The sequence below is a fragment of the Schistocerca cancellata genome, chromosome 8 (assembly GCF_023864275.1).
Source record: "Schistocerca cancellata isolate TAMUIC-IGC-003103 chromosome 8, iqSchCanc2.1, whole genome shotgun sequence".
In the NCBI taxonomy this organism is placed as follows: Eukaryota; Metazoa; Arthropoda; class Insecta; order Orthoptera; family Acrididae; genus Schistocerca; species Schistocerca cancellata.
This window is the reverse complement of record NC_064633.1, coordinates 302,466,771-302,488,371: the sequence shown is the minus strand read 5'-3', so window position 1 is coordinate 302,488,371 and position 21,601 is coordinate 302,466,771.

Below are 21,601 nucleotides of genomic sequence, written 5' to 3'. Positions count from 1 at the left end.
ATTTCTACACGATCTAAAGCCCTCCAACGTGACCTACGTGCTCAATTTAGAGGGAAATTTAAATTTTGTTCTGTGAACTTACCATCACTGTACATTGGCTTGTCAACGGCTTAAACCTAGAACAACTGTAATGGGTTGGAGAAAATACTCGTACATTTGTATACTAGTTCATAATCTACGTATCATTGAAATATATATCTAGAATTTCATTTCACCCCAAACGATGTAAGCAGCTTGACAATAAAAGCACATTGTAGTGGAGGAGGACACGGAATGAAACTTTGCGGTTGAGACGGTAGGTGATGTTGCGGCACTGATTACAAAATCGACTCAAATTGCGAAAATTCTTTGCAGTCCGTTGAACAGTAAAATGAAGCACCTACTGTGGAATGGCGTATACGTTAATTATGTTGGGAAGGGTGCCACAAAGCCGTTTTATGCTCTCCTGAGGCAAGTTGGTCGCAGACAGCGCTTGATATCCTACACTGGCGTGCAAAATAATGAACGCAAGTAACTTGCGCATAATGTGTCACTGCCAAGTGCCACAGCTCATTGAAACGTGGACCACACAGAGAAAGAACTGCTACAGTACAGTACAGTACAGTACAGAAGGTAACTAAAAGAAGTACTCAATGAGACGAACAAATATGACACTTTTATTCAAAGACAATAATTACATTGGATGCACCGTGTATTAAGGATGGTACGTTGGCTATTAGAAATCGTGAGGTATGGTCTTTATAGGGCATGTGATCATCACTAACGGCATTGCGTTTTCGGCAATGCGATCCAATGCTTGCCACAAGGTTAGTAAGGAATGCTTACGATAGGGCGTTCCATTCAGTTCTTAATGCATGCCACACGCACTCGACGGGATTTTTCAGGGGAACGGGAGGGTCAGTCCATTCGCCGAATATCCAACAGCTCCTCCACCGGCGTAGTTCGATTCGTTTGCACTTTGTCATCCATAAAAACGAAATCTGGGCCCGAATATACCCCTGGAAAAAGGCCCAATGCGATGAAGTACAGTGTCACAAAAACCCTGAACTGTGAGGCTATCGTGTTAGAAGATTTGGAGGAGAGTACAGCCTCATAACACTACTTCTACCCACATTACCTGGACCACCAAAATCATCATTTTCGAAACTGTGCATTATGTGTACCTACGTAAGGGTGTAAGGGTACGTAATGCGCTCAGGAACTTAATCGTTTATCTAACCTCCAACGCGATCAGCATGACCACTAAGGTTCCTTCATCACAGACATCGACATACTCTCCATTAGTGTTTCGAAATACCGCGACTTTCTGAATTCTCCATGACACAATCTGGCCAGCTGTTTATGAAAGTGCGACAAGACTTGTTATCACGACAGTAAACTCATAACGACGATGACATAGGAACTCCTTGAAAGTTTGAGTATGAAGGCGAATCTGTGAAGGAAAGTGAACCGAGCCACATTTATCCGTAAACATCATTCATTTCGTGACGCTGCAACCATAAACAATACATCTGTAGACAGGATTTGGAGTCAGGTACAAGACTAATGCTCTCCTCGGTGTATCGACTGAAATGTGGGTCTCTCGGTACTTTTGCAGCGGGGGGAGGCGGTGTGTGCGCCGGCTGAGGCGTGGGAGGCATGCGGCGGCAGATGCGCCCCGTACAGCGCTCCTCTATTATTTCCCTCGGGACATCTTAAGGAAAATTTATTCGCAATTCAGAGGGATGGCGCCACGCATTACGGAATCAATTTAGTTTATTGATCGACGAGCCGCTCCGGTAGCCTCAGACTTTGAGCAAATTTGGAAGTGAAGATCCGAAACGGCGTCGCTGATTTATGACTCGGCGCTCGTGGGAAAAGAGGCAATCTCCTGCTTTTATCTACGTCGTAACTTGCCGTGTACGCATCCACAACAGACCCGGAGCGCGTCCCCCGGCTGATGAAAGCGGACGCTGATGGAATAAGTCCTAAATAATACGTTACCTCGCTGCAAAAAGCGCATGGCACCCATTACGTGTATTGTCCACTCTTCGTTTAGGGGGAATTCTTTTTGTTTATCGCCGTTGGTCACCACCCTCTTCGGTGACAGGCATCCTCACTTACGTAACATACACTTGCTACATCTATGCTTGCTACTGCTACTTTCGGTAACGTTACTGTCACACTTCCAAGTGCAGTGAGTGATCATTAGCTAAGAAGCGAAAAGAGGATGAAGCTGCCAACTTTTATTAAGTGGTGAAAAAATTAACCAAAGATTTCGACGTTGCGAATACGGACAACCATCAGTTATATAATGGAACGGCGACTGTAAAAATCTGTGTCCCACTGGGACTAGAACGAAGATTTACCGTGTTAGGCGAGACGTCGCCTTAAGCGCTTTGGCTATTCGTGCACTGTTCACGGCACCAACCAAACTTCCATACGTCGTCGGCCATGCGTCATGGCCAGCACGCCCACACATTTTATGTAATTCCTGTATAGAATGAGGACATTTTAACTGAAAGTCGCTGCTTGATATCGGCGGATAAATACGATTTTGCATGTCAGAAGGAGCATTGGTTCATTCTTCTTAAGAACACTGGCATGGCCATATCGTAAATATTTTATTATAAAAGTATGCTAGTATTCAACCAGTTTCTACAGCAATTTAGATCACTCTACGTACATATTCAGTGAACAAAACTCATGTACTTTTGTTCACTAGTGACGTAGACCGTTCGAAACTTGTTGGGGGGAATTTCTGTAGCTGCATGATAAGACCATGCCGTCAAGTATAGGTAATGTTGTGAACTCAAGAAATTGTTCACGATATCATATAAGACGAAAATTACCAATGACGTCACCCCACTCTGGGAGCAAACAGTTAATTGGTATCAATAATGAAATGCCCTCCATGAACCATGGACCTTGCCATCTGTGAGGAGGCTTGCGTGCATCAGCGACACAAATAGCCGAACCGTAGGTGCAACCACAATAGAGGTTTGATAGGTGCAACCACAATAGAGGGTTTTATGATGAGTGTCCAGACAAACGTGTGGTTTCTCAAGAGGGGCAGCAGCCTTTTCAGTAGTTGCAGGTGCAACAGATTGGACAATTGACTGATCTGGCCTAGTAACACCTACCAAAACGGCCTTGCGGTGCTGATACTGCGAATGGCTGAAAGCCATGAGAAACAGCAGGCGTAATTTTTCCCTTGGGCATGCAGCTCTGACTGTATGGTTAAATGATGAAGTCATCCTCTAGGGTAAAATATTCCGGAGGTAAAATAGTCTCCCATTCGGTTCTCTGGGCGAGGACTACTCTGGAGGACGTCGTTATCGGGAGAAACAAAACTGGTGTTCTACGGCGGACCGGAACGTAGAATGTCACATCCCTTAATCGGGCAGGTAGGTTAAAAAGTTTAAAAAGGGAAATTGACGGGTTAAAAATAGATATAGTGGATATTAGTGAAGTTCAGTGGCAGGAGGAATAAGACTTCTGGTCAGGTGAATACAGAGCAATAAATGCAAAATGAAATAGGGGTAATGCAGGAGTAGGTTTAATAATGAATAAAAAAAAAAAAGAAATGCCGATAAGCGATTGTGAACAACATAGTGAACGCATTGTTGTAGCGAAGGCATACACGATGCCCACATCCACCACAGTAGTATAAGTTTATAAGCAAGATAGCACCGCAGGCGATGAAGAAATGTACAATGAGATAAAAGAAATTATTCTGATGATTAAGGCAGACGAAAAATTAATGGTACTGGGTGACTGTAATCTCGATAGCAGAAAAGGTAGAGTAAGAAAGGCATCTCACATAAAAGTAGATACGCAGGCAGACACATAGTTGTAATGTTTCTTTCCTTCTCAAATTTAGCAATATGAATTTTATTTCTGTTATAAACATGCAGTGTAGGAAAATTATTCACTTTTCAGCTGCTACCATTTTATAGAATGTGGTAAAGCTCCTCAGCGTTTTATAGCTTCAGACTCAGGCAACAGACAACATCACACTCTGGTCTACATCGTCGAAGAGTGAGTTATATTTCAGGATATTTAAGGCTTCCCCCATTATTCAAGTACTCGCGTATTGACAAGAAGAATCTTGAAAGGAGTGCTTTCATGAAACTTTAGCAAAGACATGACAAAACTACTATTATATTCGTATGGTTGAACACTGAGAGCAGCCATTAGTACAATCTAGGTTAACTTTCGCAGTTTCTGTTGCCATCCAGAACCGGCTCTGATGATACGTGGTAGGTCACGTGTTGCGACTAGGCTTCTCACAGCGATGCTTATGAAAGTTTAAGAGTTCAACTCCTCGTTGTCACAACAAATGTTATGATGTGAGAAGGTGTCAGTAAGGTTTGGAAAAACCGACTGGTTAAAAGCGATTTCGATATTTTAAGTCTGAATAACTTGCATCTTTCGATATTTGCTTGGTCTCGGCTACCACAGGTGTTTTTTACTTTTTCTAATAAATGAGTAAAAAACCGAAATATCAACTAGCCATAGCAGCAGTGTTCGCCTTATATAAAGAAACCGCTTCCTTTGGTTCCTGTTTTCTTTATTCAGATCATAACTAATGTGCTATAACTGTCATTCTAATTTCTGTAAATCTCCTTTTAATAACCATAATTTATGGTCAATATGGAGGCCGAATAGAGTAGATGTACCTATATTCACAAAGGTGTTAGTTACCGGACAAATGCTTTTAGCCTGAAGTGAAGTCCTTATAAAGACGGCAATTTATTACCCAAAGTGGCATATCCCCTCCCCCACTGATGCAGTGGGACCATATTGAACCTCCGCCGCACACTCCACAACAACACCACCATCACCACCTCATTCTTTTGGGCTACATCATTCTGAAAGGGAACGGGCCATTTTTAATCTGTACCTCTTTCGAGCAACAGCATCACCAAGAAGCGTCAGAGATCATCCACGGTCTGTCAGGATAATAAAAAGAAGAAGAATGCTTCATTAAAATGTAAGTACGTAGTTTGGAACTTAAATAGTGGCAACACTGCTGTGGAGACACTATGATATTGAATCTACTATTGACGCTGGTAGCACACGCTGTTGACATACCTACCTTACCGCCGAACAAATGGACTCGCTCGTCCCACGTCCCGGCGTGCGCACAATCGAGGGAAACACGGTCATTTGTGAGCGAGCAGTCTAACGTAACGGTGTCCCTATGTTTTCCAAACAGGAACAACGGAGTTGGATCAAGATTGAATGTGCCAGAAGTCGTACAGCACTACAGTGTCATCAAGGTCTTCAAGAGGCGTTCGGGGAATTGGTATTGCCGTACAGAACAGTGACACGTTAGGTAAAAGCCTTCAACATGCGTCGGGCAGGACATCCTAGCGTGTCTGAAGAAAAAAGAGCATGCTTTTGCGGCGTTAGTAAACAGTGATCGACGCCATACGATTCGTGAGCTCGCCCACGAAACCGGACTAGCGCATACGACTGTGCTTCACATCCTGAAGGATCGCCTGGGCATGCAAAAATACCATCACAATGGGTTCCGCATGACTTGAAGGATATGCAGAAACGGATGCGTTTCGACGCTGCTCAGGCGCACTTGAAGCGCTATGAGGGCGAAGGTGAAGCTTTCTTACGCCGTATCGTAACACTGGACCACATCGTACGAGCCAAAACTGAAACGCCAATCCAACGAATGGCGTCATTATGGGTCGCCGCAAAAGTTGAAATTGCGTCAGAGTCCAAATATGGCGAAAGTTATGGTGGTACTTGTGTACGACTGTAATGGTGTTATCCTAACGCATTACATTCTTCCATGGTCAATACACAGTATTACTGTTCGTTTTTGGAGCATCACCTACGACCAGCTTTGCGAAAGAAGCGGCGACACTTTCTGCGCAAATCCACCGTACACCCCAAACGAAAGCCCTTGCGACTTTGATTTGAGTCCGAAGATGAAGGAAACACTTTGTGGCATTCTCTTCAGAGCTGTTCCAGAGATTCTAAGGCAGTAGACTGTTCCATTATCACCATCAACAGAATAGTCTCTGCTAACGGTATACTACGCCTTCCACATCACTTACAACACAACGCTGGTGACTACTTTGAAGGACAGTAGCAGGTGTAAACATGTAATTATTTTGTATCGGTTGTGGGTAGGTAGTTGCCACTATTTACATTCGAACCCTCGTATTAATTCATCCATCTCTTTCTGATTGTTATTATTATTGTTATTTGTCAGTTAGTAATATTTTCTTTCTCATACGTTGTTGCTGCATCCTGATGATAGTTCAGTCGACCAGCCTGGTTTATGGTAGCCATTCGCTTTCCTGCAGCACCCACCTGATTTATGTACAATCTAAACGTGAGTGAGAATAACAGTCATTGTGTGCATGTGATCTTGTAATGAGTTCAAACTCCACTAGTGTTTTAAAATAATTCCTTCATCTCGTCATGATCGCAAAAACTGATGGGAACATTCCTATCACAAGAAGAGTCAACACACTCAGACAGTGGTCTTTCAGCTTGCTCATTTACTTCGTTTATTTCTTATTTCTGCGAGAAGTCATTTTCTTTAACAACCATTACCTCCTCCACAACATCTCCTTTTTCTTCTTTCTGCGAGAAGTAATTTTCTTTAACGACCATTACCTCCCCCATGACATCTCTTTTCCATGGATTGATTCTTCCAATATTCTTCATATTAACTCTTACATATTCCTCAGTTCTTCGGTGAATTCCTTCGTATTCTGCATCAACATCTCTAATGAAGTATTAAAATCATGCCCATGTTCATCCATTTTCGACATTAACTGGTCCTGCATCTTTTAAACCTACTCTTCAATCTTCTTATCTAATTTCGCAAACTGTTCAGTGTGCTTTTTTGCCTCGTCAACGTTCATCTTATCCTGCTCTTTGACTGTTCTTCAATCTTCCTGTCTATTTTTGGGCTATCTCATCACTCTTCACGACCTGCTGTACTAAATGGTTTTGCCAATCAAATGTTGCTGTAGCTTGAGGCGACGTCTCATGATTTAGGACACACTATGCTACTGCTTTGTGACCGGTGGCTGTGGATGTTTCCACGGCCTTTGAAACTATAACATTATCCTTGCCCTTGAATTTCGGTTTTGAAGTATTCCTAATATTTTGCATATTCAAGTGATTTTTTTCTACATTTACTGCAAACTGTGAGGTTTCACTCTGCTGTTCTCTAAGATTAACCTGATGAGTACTTTCTCCACGCTGAAGCCACTGTCTGTTGTTTTCAAACTACCGGAAACTTCCCTCTCAATCTCTCTTCTCCTTATCAACTCCTTGCTCGTGTTTGGCTGATTTCGGCATACTTCGGTGAAATCTAACCCTGAATACTAGCAACACTTGAGATCACTCCCAGGACGAAGTGAATTCTTAATCTTTCTTTGTCAGCGTAAATCTCCAACGACAGTAGTTCTTCCACGTCCCGACTGTTACTTCTAATAAGACAGCAGTCATGCATCCTAACAGCGTGTAATACGATTAGCAAACAGTCGAATTTTAATTCATAGAGTACATAGAGTACATAAATAATAAGTATCTCACTCCCACTATCTGTCCTGTTTTGTGTTGCAGCCTATAAGACATCCTCAAAGTATGCACATCCGAGTTCCATTCTACCAAACCAGAATTGATCTATGTTAGTCTATGGCTGCTCTTCCATTTTCTTAGCCAGAATCAACACCTTTAATTGACTTGAGACCAACGTGACAGCTGCTGTCTTCTCATTGCACCTCTACCCTTGCTCAGCAGTTCCCAGAATGGGGGGCACTTGCTCAGTTCAGTGCTTTTCTATTTTTCATGCCACGTTGTGTAAGTAGGCTGTTTAGATTTTTATATGGGTAATGCCACGTAGCTCTCTGTATGAAAATCACTGGCTGTGCTGTGTGCAGTATGTGGCTAGTTTGCATTGTTGTTGTCTGCCATTGTTGTCATGAACTGCTATAGCTGGATGCGAACAGCGCGTAGCGCTGGGCAGTTGGAGGGGAGCCGCCAGCAGTGGTGGATGTGAGGACAGAGATGGCGGAGTTTGAAATTTGTAAAAATTGATGTCATGAGCTGCTGTATATATTATGACTATTGATGACTATTAAGCTGGCAGTAGTGGCACTCGCTGTATTGCAGTAGTTCGAGCAGCGAAAATTTTTGTGAGGTAAGTGATTTGTGAAAGGTATAGTTTAATGTTTGTCAGGGCCATTCTTTTGCAGGGATTTTTGATAGTCAGATTGCGTTGCGCTAAAATTATTGTGTGCCAGGTTAAGCACAGGCATGTAAAATTGTTCTAAGTGGACGTTTCACATGTAAAATTTTTTTTGTGGGGAGCATGGGGGCTATGTAAGTAGGCTGTTTAGATTTTTATATGGGTAATGCCACGTAGCTCTCTGTATGAAAATCACTGGCTGTGCTGTGTGCAGTATGTGGCTAGTTTGCATTGTTGTTGTCTGCCATTGTTGTCATGAACTGCTATAGCTGGATGCGAACAGCGCGTAGCGCTGGGCAGTTGGAGGGGAGCCGCCAGCAGTGGTGGATGTGAGGACAGAGATGGCGGAGTTTGAAATTTGTAAAAATTGATGTCATGAGCTGCTGTATATATTATGACTATTGATGACTATTAAGCTGGCAGTAGTGGCACTCGCTGTATTGCAGTAGTTCGAGCAGCGAAAATTTTTGTGAGGTAAGTGATTTGTGAAAGGTATAGTTTAATGTTTGTCAGGGCCATTCTTTTGCAGGGATTTTTGATAGTCAGATTGCGTTGCGCTAAAATTATTGTGTGCCAGGTTAAGCACAGGCATGTAAAATTGTTCTAAGTGGACGTTTCACATGTAAAATTGTTCTAAGGGGACGTTTCAGTTGCTGTTAGCTTCTGGGAAAAAGTAGTTACGCGCCCCTGACACTGGCGGACACGTCGAGCTTTATTGCTCAATAGCCTCCCATCGGTTATGAAGCAAGCACTGTTGACATCACAGGAAGAGTAAACTGTTCCTGGTTTGCAGACCTCTGCTCATACACTATACACCAGACCCAGTAAGCTCTTACCTGGCGTCTCACCTTTCTCGGTGGTGGCGGTGGTATGTGCACTTTAGCGAGAACCTATACAAGAACCTATATTTACTCGGGACTAACGGCTCGACATTCACCTCCCCCCACCCCCCTCCCATCTCAGCTCTATGTGGCCCCGCTCAACACGAATTTAAGACAAATATCAAATAATCATCTAAGTGATCCTTCAATAGAAGAAATTAACAAGGAATTATAGTAGTTAGATACGGCAATGAAGGAAGTTAACTCTATCAGCACTCGTACTTTCAAGGATATTAGTTTAAATTATCTGAGTCTATCAATTTAAAGGCGTTTCATTATGATGTGTGTTAATTTTCGTAAAAGCGGCCGCGAGGCAACCTCACTTTTACGGTTCAGATGGACACTTTCATTGAAAACGTGTATGGACACAATGTTGCTAATTGCTGATGGCGTCGCTTCCTACCATTTTTCAAAACAGTCTTTCACGTAATTTTGGAATCGGAAATGATATGCAACTAAGTACGGCTGGTAAAGGAACTTCAGGCTTTAGGATTTCCAGCTACTGGATACTTTCTGCAACAACGTGTTTACCTGCTGTCAACAGATAGGATATCAGGGGTTATTATGAGTTCCTGCTTGAAGTCCTAAGCTAAGGCATGTTCCCGATTAACCACCTCATATTTGTAATAAATATGGAGCTGGTTTTCGGATGATTCTAAAACCGAAAGTTGTCGTCACTAAAAGACGTCCCTCAAGATATTATCAAATTACGAAAATGAAGAAAAAGCATGGATGATGTCTGAAATAACTTGCTGCAATATTAAGGGATATATTATATCTCTAGTCTCTACTTTCAAGAGGAAAACAATAAACCTGAATGGGAAGATTCTCTTCTTAACCGTTTATAAGCTGTTGGTATTTCTAAGTACAAGCTCTTTCGATCTCTAGTCTGTACTTTCAAGAGGAAAACAAGAAACCTGAATGGGAAGATTCTCTTCTTAACCGTTTATAAGCTGTTGGTATTTCTAAGTACAAGCTCTTTCGATCCTTGTTTATTCGATTGCACACATGTCTCCCATATCCCAGGCTAATGGTACGTTTAAGTACACGTTTACGTTGAGTTGGAAGCATTTCACTGCCTTCTAAATCTTTATTCCTTCCCAAAAAGTATGTTTGTATAATACTGGGTGACATATGCAGATCTGCTCCCTACGTCCTCAATTATTTGTTGGATGGCTTTCAAATTCTGTCTTCCTCTACAGTTTTTACCCTCTACAGCTCTCTCTAGCTCCATGGAAGCTATTCCCTGATATCTTAACAGACGTCCTATCGTTCTGTCCCTTCCTTTCCAGGCTGATTCAGCAGAGAATATCCTCATTTGTTACCTTATCAGTCCATGAAACGTCCGATATTCTTCTCTAGCACAGCATCTCATATGCTTCGATTCTCCTCTCTTCCGGTTTTCCCACAGCCTATATTTCACTACTAGACAATGCTGTGCCTCAAAAGTACATTCTCAGACATTTCTCGCCCAAATTAAGGCCTATGTTTGATACTATCATTACTATAGTTTATTACTCTCTTATCATAGCCAACAGCCATGATAATCTGCTGCAATGTCATAAAATTCATTTAATTTTATGGTGATCGTCATCATTTTCCACTTACGCTGTGAGCCACCTAGAACACATGGTAGGATTTCAAATTACCGTACATGTGCGCACTGTTCGCGGGTCCATTGAAAATTAGAGCAGCATTTCTCTCTGGCAGTTAGAATGGCCACCCAAATAAATTAGTGTTGTTCACGTTTAGTGTTATTAGCAGGACAGGTAGAGTATGTTAATGGTGTCAACAGCGTCAGAGGTTGAGTGATCAGTATGGAGGACACGATGATTATGTGTATTCGTATGAGAGAGCTTTGTCAGCACCTGACAGACTTTTAAAAGGCTCCTCATTCTGGTTATCCATTTGCATGGATGGTTTATTCGTCAAACTGTCCCTATGGACAACTAGCTCGTAGAACACCACGTCCTATGCTTGTCCATCGCACCTGATGATTTACATGTAAGAGCCAGAAAGTGGTCTTTGCTTAAGTACCGTAAAATAAAAATTACCTTACAGCTGAAGCGCTAATTTCAAACTCCACTGGGCTGTTCGTTTCATATGCACATTTGTGGGGCTTCCAGATGTGACACAGCAGTCCGAAATTGGACTGCTTGGGAAGGGGAGAGCTGGTATACTCGTCGTCAAGGTTCCAGTCGACTTCCTTTGAGCACCATAGAGGAGGGTCGCCAAACTGTGCACCAGGTACATCGGAACCGCATCACATTTGAGCCTGACATTCAAGTAATGAACTCACTGCAACATTATGTGTCATCTCACGCCATTCGTCGAAGACTGCAAGCAACCTGACTACGGAATTACCGTGTAATACGTAGCCTGCTTTGCGCGAATATACTCTTTTACTTATATATCAATAATGGGGAACTCTCTGGCTGTGACCAGAGTTTATGATGTGGAGCGGAAGGTCAGAAGTGCTCGCTCGGTGAGCTAGCAGGAGAAAAAAGCAAGGTAGGATGGTGTTTGTTGAGAATGCGTGTGCTCTAATGCGCACTATGAATGATATGATTCACTGATCCCTTGCTACCGCTACGTGTAACTATTCTGTCACCTAATGCCAGTAATTACGTCAACTGGATGTGGGCGTGATGCCTGAGTGTATTATTACTGTAATTCTTGAGACAACGTGCGGTCTTACTGAGACTTGAAATTTAATTCTTTAAGTCGCTCTAAAAGTAGTTCATTTAATAGAATACTGTCTAAGATTTTAACCTGTTTTTAACTTTGTATCTTGCAATTCTATTCTAGTTATTACTATAAGAACTCTTTGGTTTTTAGCCGGACTAATTTCAAGGAATTTAAAGTTAACTGAGCGTTTTAAGATTTAAATAAGTATTTGAGATTGAACTTCCTTCTGTAATGCTAGTTTAAGTCAATTATGGGCGTTGTCAATTAAAGGTAATTAAGATCCTGTTTATCCTCTGGGATATTTTAACATTAATAAATTTTTTGAAGTATTACCTGTTTATTAGCTAATACAGGCCCTCGCTACCCCACTACCTTCCTCCAGGCTGCCGCGCCATTCCAAATATACATCAGCTGATAGACGGAAGAAGGAAATACAAAAAAGTTCAAGGAAAATCAGGAATACAGATATTTTTTGTGACGTGTGACGAGGGTCTCCCGTCGGGTAGACCGCTCGCCTGGTGCAAGTCTTTCGATTTGACGCCACGTCGGCGACTTGCGCGTCGATGGGGATGAATTATGATGATCAGGACAACACAGCGCCCAGTCCCTGAGCGGAGAAAATCTCCCCCCCCCCCCCCAAGCCTAAAATCGAACCCGGGCCCATACGATTGACAGTCTGTCGCGCTGCCCACGCAACTACCGGTGACGGACAATACAGAGATACAAGTCACTTATGAATGAAATAACTAGGAAACATCATAAACTCTGGTCGCAACCAGAGAGTTCCCCATTATTGATATATAAATGAAAGAGTATGTACCCGTGGTCTGGGGGTAGCGTCTTTGAATCATAATCAAAACGTCTTCGGTCCCGGCTTCGATCCCCGATTGATAAATAATCAGCATTCGCGGCCGAAGACTTCCGGCATAAGAAGTCTGCCTCATTCTGCCAACGGCCTTGTCAAAGAGGGCGGAGGAGCGGATAGAAATTCAGGGCACTCTCTTGTCCTAGGGGTGGGAAATTGCCCCTAAAGGCGGAAGAATCAGCAATGATCAACGACATGAGGATGCAGAAGGCAATGGAAACCACTGCATTAAAGACACGTAACGTGTATCCACAGGACATGTGGCCTGTAATTGAAGAAGTGTCACGATGATCTCTCCACTGGCAAAATATTCCGGAATAGTCTCCCATTCGGATCTCCGGGAGGGGACTGCCAAGGGGGAGGTTACTATGAGAAAAAGATTGAATAATCAACGAAAGGATAACGTACTACTAGTCGGGGTGTGGAATGTCAGAAGCTTGAACGTGGTAGGGAAACTAGAAAATGTGAAAAGGGAAATGCAAAGGCTCAATCTAGATATAGTAGGGGTCAGTGAAGTGAAGTGGAAGGAAGACAAGGATTTCTGGTCAGATGAGTATCGGGTAATATCAACAGCAGAAGGAAATGGTATAACAGGTGTAGGATTCGTTATGAACAGGAAGGTAGGGCAGAGGGTGTGTTACTGTGAACAGTTCAGTGACTGGGTTGTTCTAATCAGAATCGACAGCAGACAACGATGGTTAAGGTATACATGCCGACGTCGCATGCTGAAGATGAACAGATAGAGAAAGTGTATGAGGATATTGAAAGGGTAATGCAGTATGTAAAGTGGGACGAAAATCTAATAGTCATGGGCGACAGGAATGCAGTTGTAGGGGAAGGAGTAGAAGAAAAGGTTACAGGAAAATATGGGCTTGGGACTAGGATTGAAAGAGGAGAAAGACTAATTGAGTTCTGTAACAAGTTTCAGCTAGTAATAGCGAATACCCTGTTCAAGAATCGCAAGAGGAGGAGGTATACTTGAAAACGGCGGGAAATACGGGAAGATTTCAATTAGATCACATCATGGTCAGACAGTGGTACTGTCTTACTGGATTGTAAGGCGTACCCAGGAGCAGATATAGACTCAGATCACAATATAGTAGTGATGAAGAGTAGGCTGAAGTTCAAGACATTAGTCAGGAAGAATCAATACGCAAAGAAGTGGGATACGGAAGTACTAAGGAATGACGAGATACGTTTGAAGTTCTCTAACGCTATAGATACAGCAATAAGGAATAGCGCAGTAGGCAGTACAGTTGAAGAGGAATGGACATCTCTAAAAAGGGCCATCACAGAAGTTGGGAAGGAAAACATAGGTACAAAGAAGGTAGCTGCGAAGAAGCCATGGGTAACAGAAGAAATACTTCAGTTGATTGATGAAAGGAGGAAGTACAAACATGTTCCGGGAAAATCAGGAGTACAGAAATACAAGTCGCTGAGGAATGAAATAAATAGGAAGTGCAGGGAAGCTAAGTCGAAATGGGTGCAGGAAAAATGTGAAGAGATCGAAAAAGATATGATTGTCGGAAGGACAGACTCAGCATACAGGAAAGTCGAAGCAACCTTTGGTGACATTAAAAGCACCGGTGGTAACATTAAGAGTGCAACGGGAATTCCACTGTTAAATGCAGAGGAAAGAGCAAATTGGTTCAAATGGTTCAAATGGCTCTGAGCACTATGGGACTTAACATCTGTGGTCATCAGTCCCCTAGAACTTAGAACTACTTAAACCTAACTAACCTAAGGACATCACAAACATCCATATCCGAGGCAGGATTCGAACCTGCGACCGTAGCAGTCGCGCAAAGGAGAGAGCAGATAGGTGGAAAGAATACATTGAAAGCCTCTATGAGGGTGAAGATTTGTCTGATGTGATAGAAGAAGAAACAGGAGTCGATTTAGAAGACATAGGGGATCCAGTATTAGAATCGGAATGTGAAACAGCTTTGGAGGACTTACGGTCAAATAAGGCAAAAGGGATAGATAACATTCCATCAGAATTTCTAAAATCATTGGGGGAAGTGGCAACAAAATGACTATTCACGTTGGTGTGTAGAATATATGAGTCTGGCGATACACCATCTGACTTTCGGAAAAGCATCATCCACACAATTCCGAAGAGGGCAAGAGCTGACAAGTGCGAGAATTATCGCACAATCAGCTTAACAGTTCATGCATCGAAGCTGCTTACAAGAATAATATGCAGAAGAATGGAAAAGAAAATTGAGAATGTGCTAGGTGACTATCAGTTTGGCTTTAGGAAAAGTAAAGGGACGAGAGAGGCAATTCTGACGTTACGGCTAATAATGGAAGCAAAGCTAAAGAAAAATCAAGACACTTTCATAGGATTTGTCGACCTGGAAAAAGCGTTTGACAATATAAAATGGTGCAAGCTGCTCGAGATTGTGAAAAAAGTAGGGATAAGCTATAGGGAGAGACGGGCCATATACAATATGTACAACAACCAAGAGGGAATAATGAGTGTGGACGATCAAGAACGAAGTGCTCGTATTAAGAAGGGTGTAAGACAAGGCTGTAGCCTTTCGCCCCTACTTTTCAATATGTACATCGAGGAAGCAATGATGGAAATAAAAGAAAGGTTCAGGAGTGAAATTAAAATACAAGGTGAAAGGATAACAATGATACGATTCGCTGATGACATTGCTATCCTGAGTGAAAGTGAAGAAGAATTAAATGATCTGCTGAACGGAATGAACAGTCTAATGAGTCCACAGTATGGTTTGAGAGTAAATCGTAGAAAGACGAAGGTAATGAGAAGTAGTAGAAATGAGAACAGCGAGAAACCTAACATCAGGATTGATGGTCAGGAAGTCAATGAAGATAAGGAATTCTGCTACCTAGGCAGTAAAATAACCAATGACGGACGGAGCAAGGAGGACTTCAAAAGCAGACTCGCTATGGCAAAAAAGGCATTTCTGGCCAAGAGAAGTATACTAATATCAAATACCGGCCATAATTTGAGGAAGAAATTTCTGAGGATGTACCTCTGGAGTACAGCATTGTATGGTAGTGAAACATGGACTGCGGGAAAACCGGAACAGAATAGAATCGAAGCATTTGAGATGTGGTGCTATAGACGAATGTTGAAAATTAGGTGGACTGATAAGGCTAAAATGGCTCTGAGCACTATGGGACTCAACTGCTGTGGTCATAAGTCCCCTAGAACTTAGAACTACTTAAACCTAACTAACCTAAGGACAGCACACGACACCCAGCCATCACGAGGCAGAGAAAATCCCTAACCCCGCCGGGAATCGAACCCGGGAACCCGAGCGTGGGAAGCGAGAACGCTACCGCACGACCACGAGATGCGGGCCGACTGATAAGGTAAGGAATGAGGAGGTTCTACGCAGAATCGGAGAGGAAAGAAATATGTGGAAAACACTGATAAGAGAAGGGACAGGATGTTAGTAATTATGCTAAGACATGAGGGAATGACTTCCATGGTAGTAGAGGGAGCTGTAGAGGGCAAAAACTGTAGAGGAAGACAGAGATTGGAATACGTCAAGCGAATAATTGAGGACGTAGGTTGCAAGTGCTACTCTGAGATGAAGAGGTTAGCACAGGAAAGGAATTCGTGGCGGGCCGCATCAAACCAGTCAGTAGACTGATGACCAAAAAAAACTAGGAAGTGCAGGGAAGCTACGCTGAAATGCGTGCATGAAAAATGTGAAGAAATTGAAAAAGAGATGATAGTCGGAAGGACTGACCCGGCTTAAAGAAAAGTCAAAACAACCTTCCGTGCAATAAAAAACAAGGGCTGTAACATTAAAATTGCACTGGAAATCCCACTGTTAAATGGAGAACAGAGAGCAGACAGGTTGGAAGAGTACACTGAAGGCCTCTATCAGCGGGAAGATTCGTCTGATGACGTGATAGAAGAAAAATTAGGAGTCGATGTAGAAGAGATAGCGTATCCAGTACTAGAATCATTATTTAAAAGAATTTTGGAAGAGTTAGGATCGAATAAGGCAGAAGAGATAGGAAACACTCCATCGGAATTTCTAAATTCATTGAAGCAAGTGGCAACAGAAGGACTAATCACGCTGCTGTGTAGACTTTTGGAGAACCATCATCAACACAGTAGCCAAGATCGCAAGAGCCAAAAAGTACGAGAATAGTCGAACAGTCGGCGTAACAGCTCATTCATCCAGGTTGCTGACAGGAATAATATGCAGAACAATGGAAAAGGTAACTGACGCAGCAGGAAGTTATGTATGTCCAAGAGCAGTGCCGCTCTACCTAGTATGCGTGTAATCAGCGGTTATTTGTAATCAACGCTCACGACGACAATATCGTCTTAGCACAGGTCTGGCTGTTTGTTAATATATCACTTACAACACTTACGCAGGATCTTATATTATGTTATAGGCAATTTTACTCTGATGTGAAATTGTTATTCGGCAATGAACGGAATGATAAACGTTACGAGTGTCAGTGTCAGTATCAGATAAATGTCATCTGTGAAGACAGTAACTGTATCCAAAGTCAAGTAATTACCTTGCCCAAATTTTGATAAGTTACTAATGATGTGTGTGTGTGTTTGTGTGTGTGTGTGTGTGTGTGTGTGTGTGTGTGTGTGTGTATTGTATTTATGAAAGATTTCCTTGCCCAAATTTTCATAAGTTACTAATGATGTGTGTGTGTGTGTATTGTATTTATGAAAAATTTTATCAACTCATTATTGGCCACTGGCCAAAACAATTTGTAAAATTTTTTGTGGGGAGCATGGGGGCTATGTAAGTAGGCTGTTTATATTTTCTTATTGGCAACGTTACGTAGCGCTCTGTATGAAAATCACTGGCTGTGCTGTGTGCAGTCTGTGGCTAGTTTGCATTGTTGTCTGCCATTGTAGTGTTGGGCAGCGGCAGCTGGATGTGAACAGCGCGTAGCGTTGCGCAGTTGGAGGTGAGCCGCCAGCAGTGGTGGATGTGGGGAGAGAGATGGCGGAGTGTTGATAATTTGTAATACTGGATGTCAATTATGAATATTAAGGTAAATACATTGTTTGTTCTCTATTAAAATCTTTCATTTGCTAACTATCCCTATCAGTAGTTAGTGCCTTCAGTAGTTTGAATCTTTTATTTAGCTGGCAGTAGTGGCGCTCGCTGTACTGCAGTAGTTCGAGTAACGAAGATTTTTGGTGAGGTAAGTGACTTGTGAAAGGTACAGGTTAATGTTAGTCAGGGCCATTCCTTTGTAGGGATTTTTGATAGATTGCGTTGCGCTAAAATTATTGTGTGTCAGTTTAAGCACAGTCTTGTATAAGTTGCTCAAAGGGGACGTTTCAGTGTGTGTGTGTGTGTGTGTGTGTGTGTGGAGTGTGTTTGTGTATGTCATGTAGTATCTGTTCGATCTCTTCCTGAAAGTAATCTAGACTCGCTACAATGCACTACAAGAAGAATCACCAGGTCTGTTCTAGCTAGAATATATATGAGGCCATCTTGTGCGTCAACACGGTTCCAGTGTCGTTATCCAGGATATTAAGAAATAGCTACGACAGTTGTTGGCCAGCTTGGGACACGAGAGAATAAATCGGAGTTGTTGCACTATTTCCAACCCAGAACGGGTGTAAGATCATACTTACAAGTAGACGAATACTGTCACATTCTTTGTAAATGCCGGCCGGTTGGCCGTGCGGTTCTAGGCGCTCCAGTATGGAACCGCGTGACCGCTACGGTCGCAGGTTCGAATCCTCCCTCGGGCATGGATGTGTGTTTTGTCCTTAGGTTAGTTAGGTTTAAGTAGTTCTAATTTCTAGGAGACTGATGACCACAGATGTTCAGTTCCATAGTGCTCAGAGCCATTTGAACCATTTTTTTCTTTGTAAATTTGACTCGTTTTTGTAATCACCGAAATAACATAAAATACCCTCTCAAACTGCAAATTTTCTATTCGTTTTCCCATCCGTTTCTGGGTGTTTCACATTCTTTAGCCACTGTATATCATTTGCTAATGCTTTTGTATTCCGAAATTTTTTTCTTATACCCTTTATCATAAACCGCGTTAATATCATCTCCCAGAATATCAAAGTGTTTATTTAATTACATTCTGTTTATCCTAATTTCCCACTTCTGTCATTTACTTTTTTGCTTTAACCATCTGCCAGTGCATATATAACTGACCACAACGGCCTGTTCCCTTGAGGATTTGTCGTGCTGTGAATGTTTCCTTTGTTATTCCGTTAATCATAAAAATCAATGTTATTAAACTGCAACCAGTGGCTAGTGTTGATTTAACTCGATGCCCAATATCTTACGTGATTTACCTTTTCTAGTTTACATGAACATACCTGCCGCATTGTTTAAAACATGTTGTGTTCAGCGGTTCCATTTACTTTTTCTTGCGCTTGAAAGAAACCACAATATTTTACAGTTCCTAAGTTCCTAAAAGAAGACGTACTACCACTATGACGAGCATTTACGTAGAGAAACAGAAAATTGCAGCGGAAGGGTTCTGCTCTGTTTGTGGCCGTTCCAACCTCATTCGCCGTGCTGACGACGCAGTATCCCGACTGCCTCCTGTCTCGGTAGGCTACCCAGTGCGTCTAGCGAGCAACTTCACTGCGCCGCGACGCGGCCCACATGCATAAATACGCCGCATGCTACGGCAGGCGGCGTAAACTCCGACACCCCGACGCTATCTGCGTTCGTCTGTCCCTGGAGCCGGGTTACGGCCCGCCTCGCGCGTTGCCGCGGATGCAGACTATCTGTGACTTGCTTTAGCCCTTGCTCTCCTCTCCTCAGCCGTGAAATAAACTCGGCTACACTATTTGCTGGCGCGCAAGTCGGTACGGCTGTCGCGGGAACAGTTGCGTGAGAACCATTTCAGTGATACTCATTTCCTCGTGGAATTCGGATATCATTACAGGATGTCGTGCATCTCATTAATGAAAATATGTCTTTACAATCTGTACTTTTGTGAATCTCATTTTTTTGTAATTACTCTACAAGAGGAAATTAGCTACTATACTCTACAGAATTCTTCAGATTCACAGGGTTCTCTGTACCCGCTTATGATTCGTCGTTCAATAGAGACCTAAATACGGCTACCGACTAAACTCTTTTTTGTAATATGATTGTAATTAAAATTCCAGATTCAATACGTTGAAAAAAAGAGAAGTACCTCTCAGTATAACGTTTCATTTGAACGGAATATTATCGCGGAAGGCTGAAATGTTGTGGAAAAAATTAACGATAATTTTCTTCATTTATTTAACCTGGTGTGATAAGGGCTATCAGACCTTCCTTTGCACTGTACCAGGGTTTCACACATAGAGTACCATTTTTATGTCATAGCTACCAAAGAAATAACAAATTCACTATGGCAAGTAGCTTTAGAGTTATGTCTAAATAATTCTGAATATGAAATAAGTAAGTTGATACTGGAAATACTTCTACTATTACTGCTGCTGACATTAATAATGATAATAGTAAAAATATTACTAACAATAATGACAACAATAATAAGAGCAACAGTTATAAAATGAACTGATAGGTATACAACATACATGATTTCTTATACATCAAGTTCGCGGTAAAGGAAATTAAAGGAAGCTGCATCACCTAAGAAATGAGGAAATGGGATATGAGGAAGGTCTGACTGGAAACAGGGATGTAGAAAGGAGACTGGTGCGCAGAGGTACAATGGTATTCATCATTGTTGTTTTAATAGATATGTCATTAACTGTCGTCTGAAACTGGAGATGTTATTTCCTTTTACCTCTAGAGACGCTATAAGCGAAAGAATATATGTAAAACAAAGGACGCAGGGTACATAGCTGTTCCTCAGTTTTTGCATGAGACCCTCGATATTACTGCATGAATGCAGGATTGCATGGTGCTAATACAGTTAGTTGGTTGATTTGGGGGAGGGGACCAAACAGAGAGGTCATCGGTCCTACCGGGTTAGGGAAGGACGGGGCAAGGAAATCGGCCGTGCCCTTTCAAAGGAACCAGCCCGGCATTTGCCTAAAACGATTTAGGGTTGGTTGGTTGGTTTGGGGAAGGAGATCAGACAGCGTGGTCATCGGTCTCATTGGATTAGGGAAGCATGGGGAAGGAAGTCAGCCGTGCCCTTTCAGAGGAACCATCCCGGCATTGGCCTGGAGTGATTTAGGGAAATCGCGGAAAAACTAGATCAGGTTGGCCGGACACGGGATTGAACCGTCGTCCTCCCGAATGCGACTCCAGTGTCTAACCACTGCGCCACCTCGCTCGGTAAACGATTTAGGGGAATCACGGAAAACCTAAATTAGGATGGCCAGACGTGGGTTTGAACCGTCGTTCTCCCGAATGCGAGATCAGTGTGCTAACCATAGCGCCACCTCGCTCGGTGCTAGTACGGTTCTTTTATAAGAATGGTGACTGTGCGCCAGTAGTTCTGCAGAAGTTGCGTACACACAAGGGTAGGAGACAGGACCTTGTTCTGATCTCTGCCAAGCGTCTGGAGAAAATGATTACGAAATTCTAAAATACCTAATCCTATGAAGTTCAATATGGGTGAAAACAACTGATCCAACCTCAGCAGACGAAGTGACCGCAACGATTGAACTGAAGCCACGTATTGCACAACACATTCTCAACACGACCCCTGAGGCACTGCGATCTATAGATGCTGTTCCCCGAACTCAACTTTTGGCAGAAAAGGATGGATGGCATACCGAACAAGTCTTGCGCCTATCTCACGAGACTGCTTTTCATGCAGTTTTCCCCCTCAAGATGTCATTGTTGCTCTTTGAGGATCTTTGGCCTTATGGCAATTAAAAGTCGATTTTCCCTATGCGATGTGGTTACTAACAGTGCCACAGATGTTTAGTGTCGAACTTATGTGATCACGCACATTGCACCGTACGGTTGGTTTAGTATGTAACTCACAACATAGTCGTCATTTTGTGACACATCTGTGATTTTTGACCGAACTCATTTGCCTTAT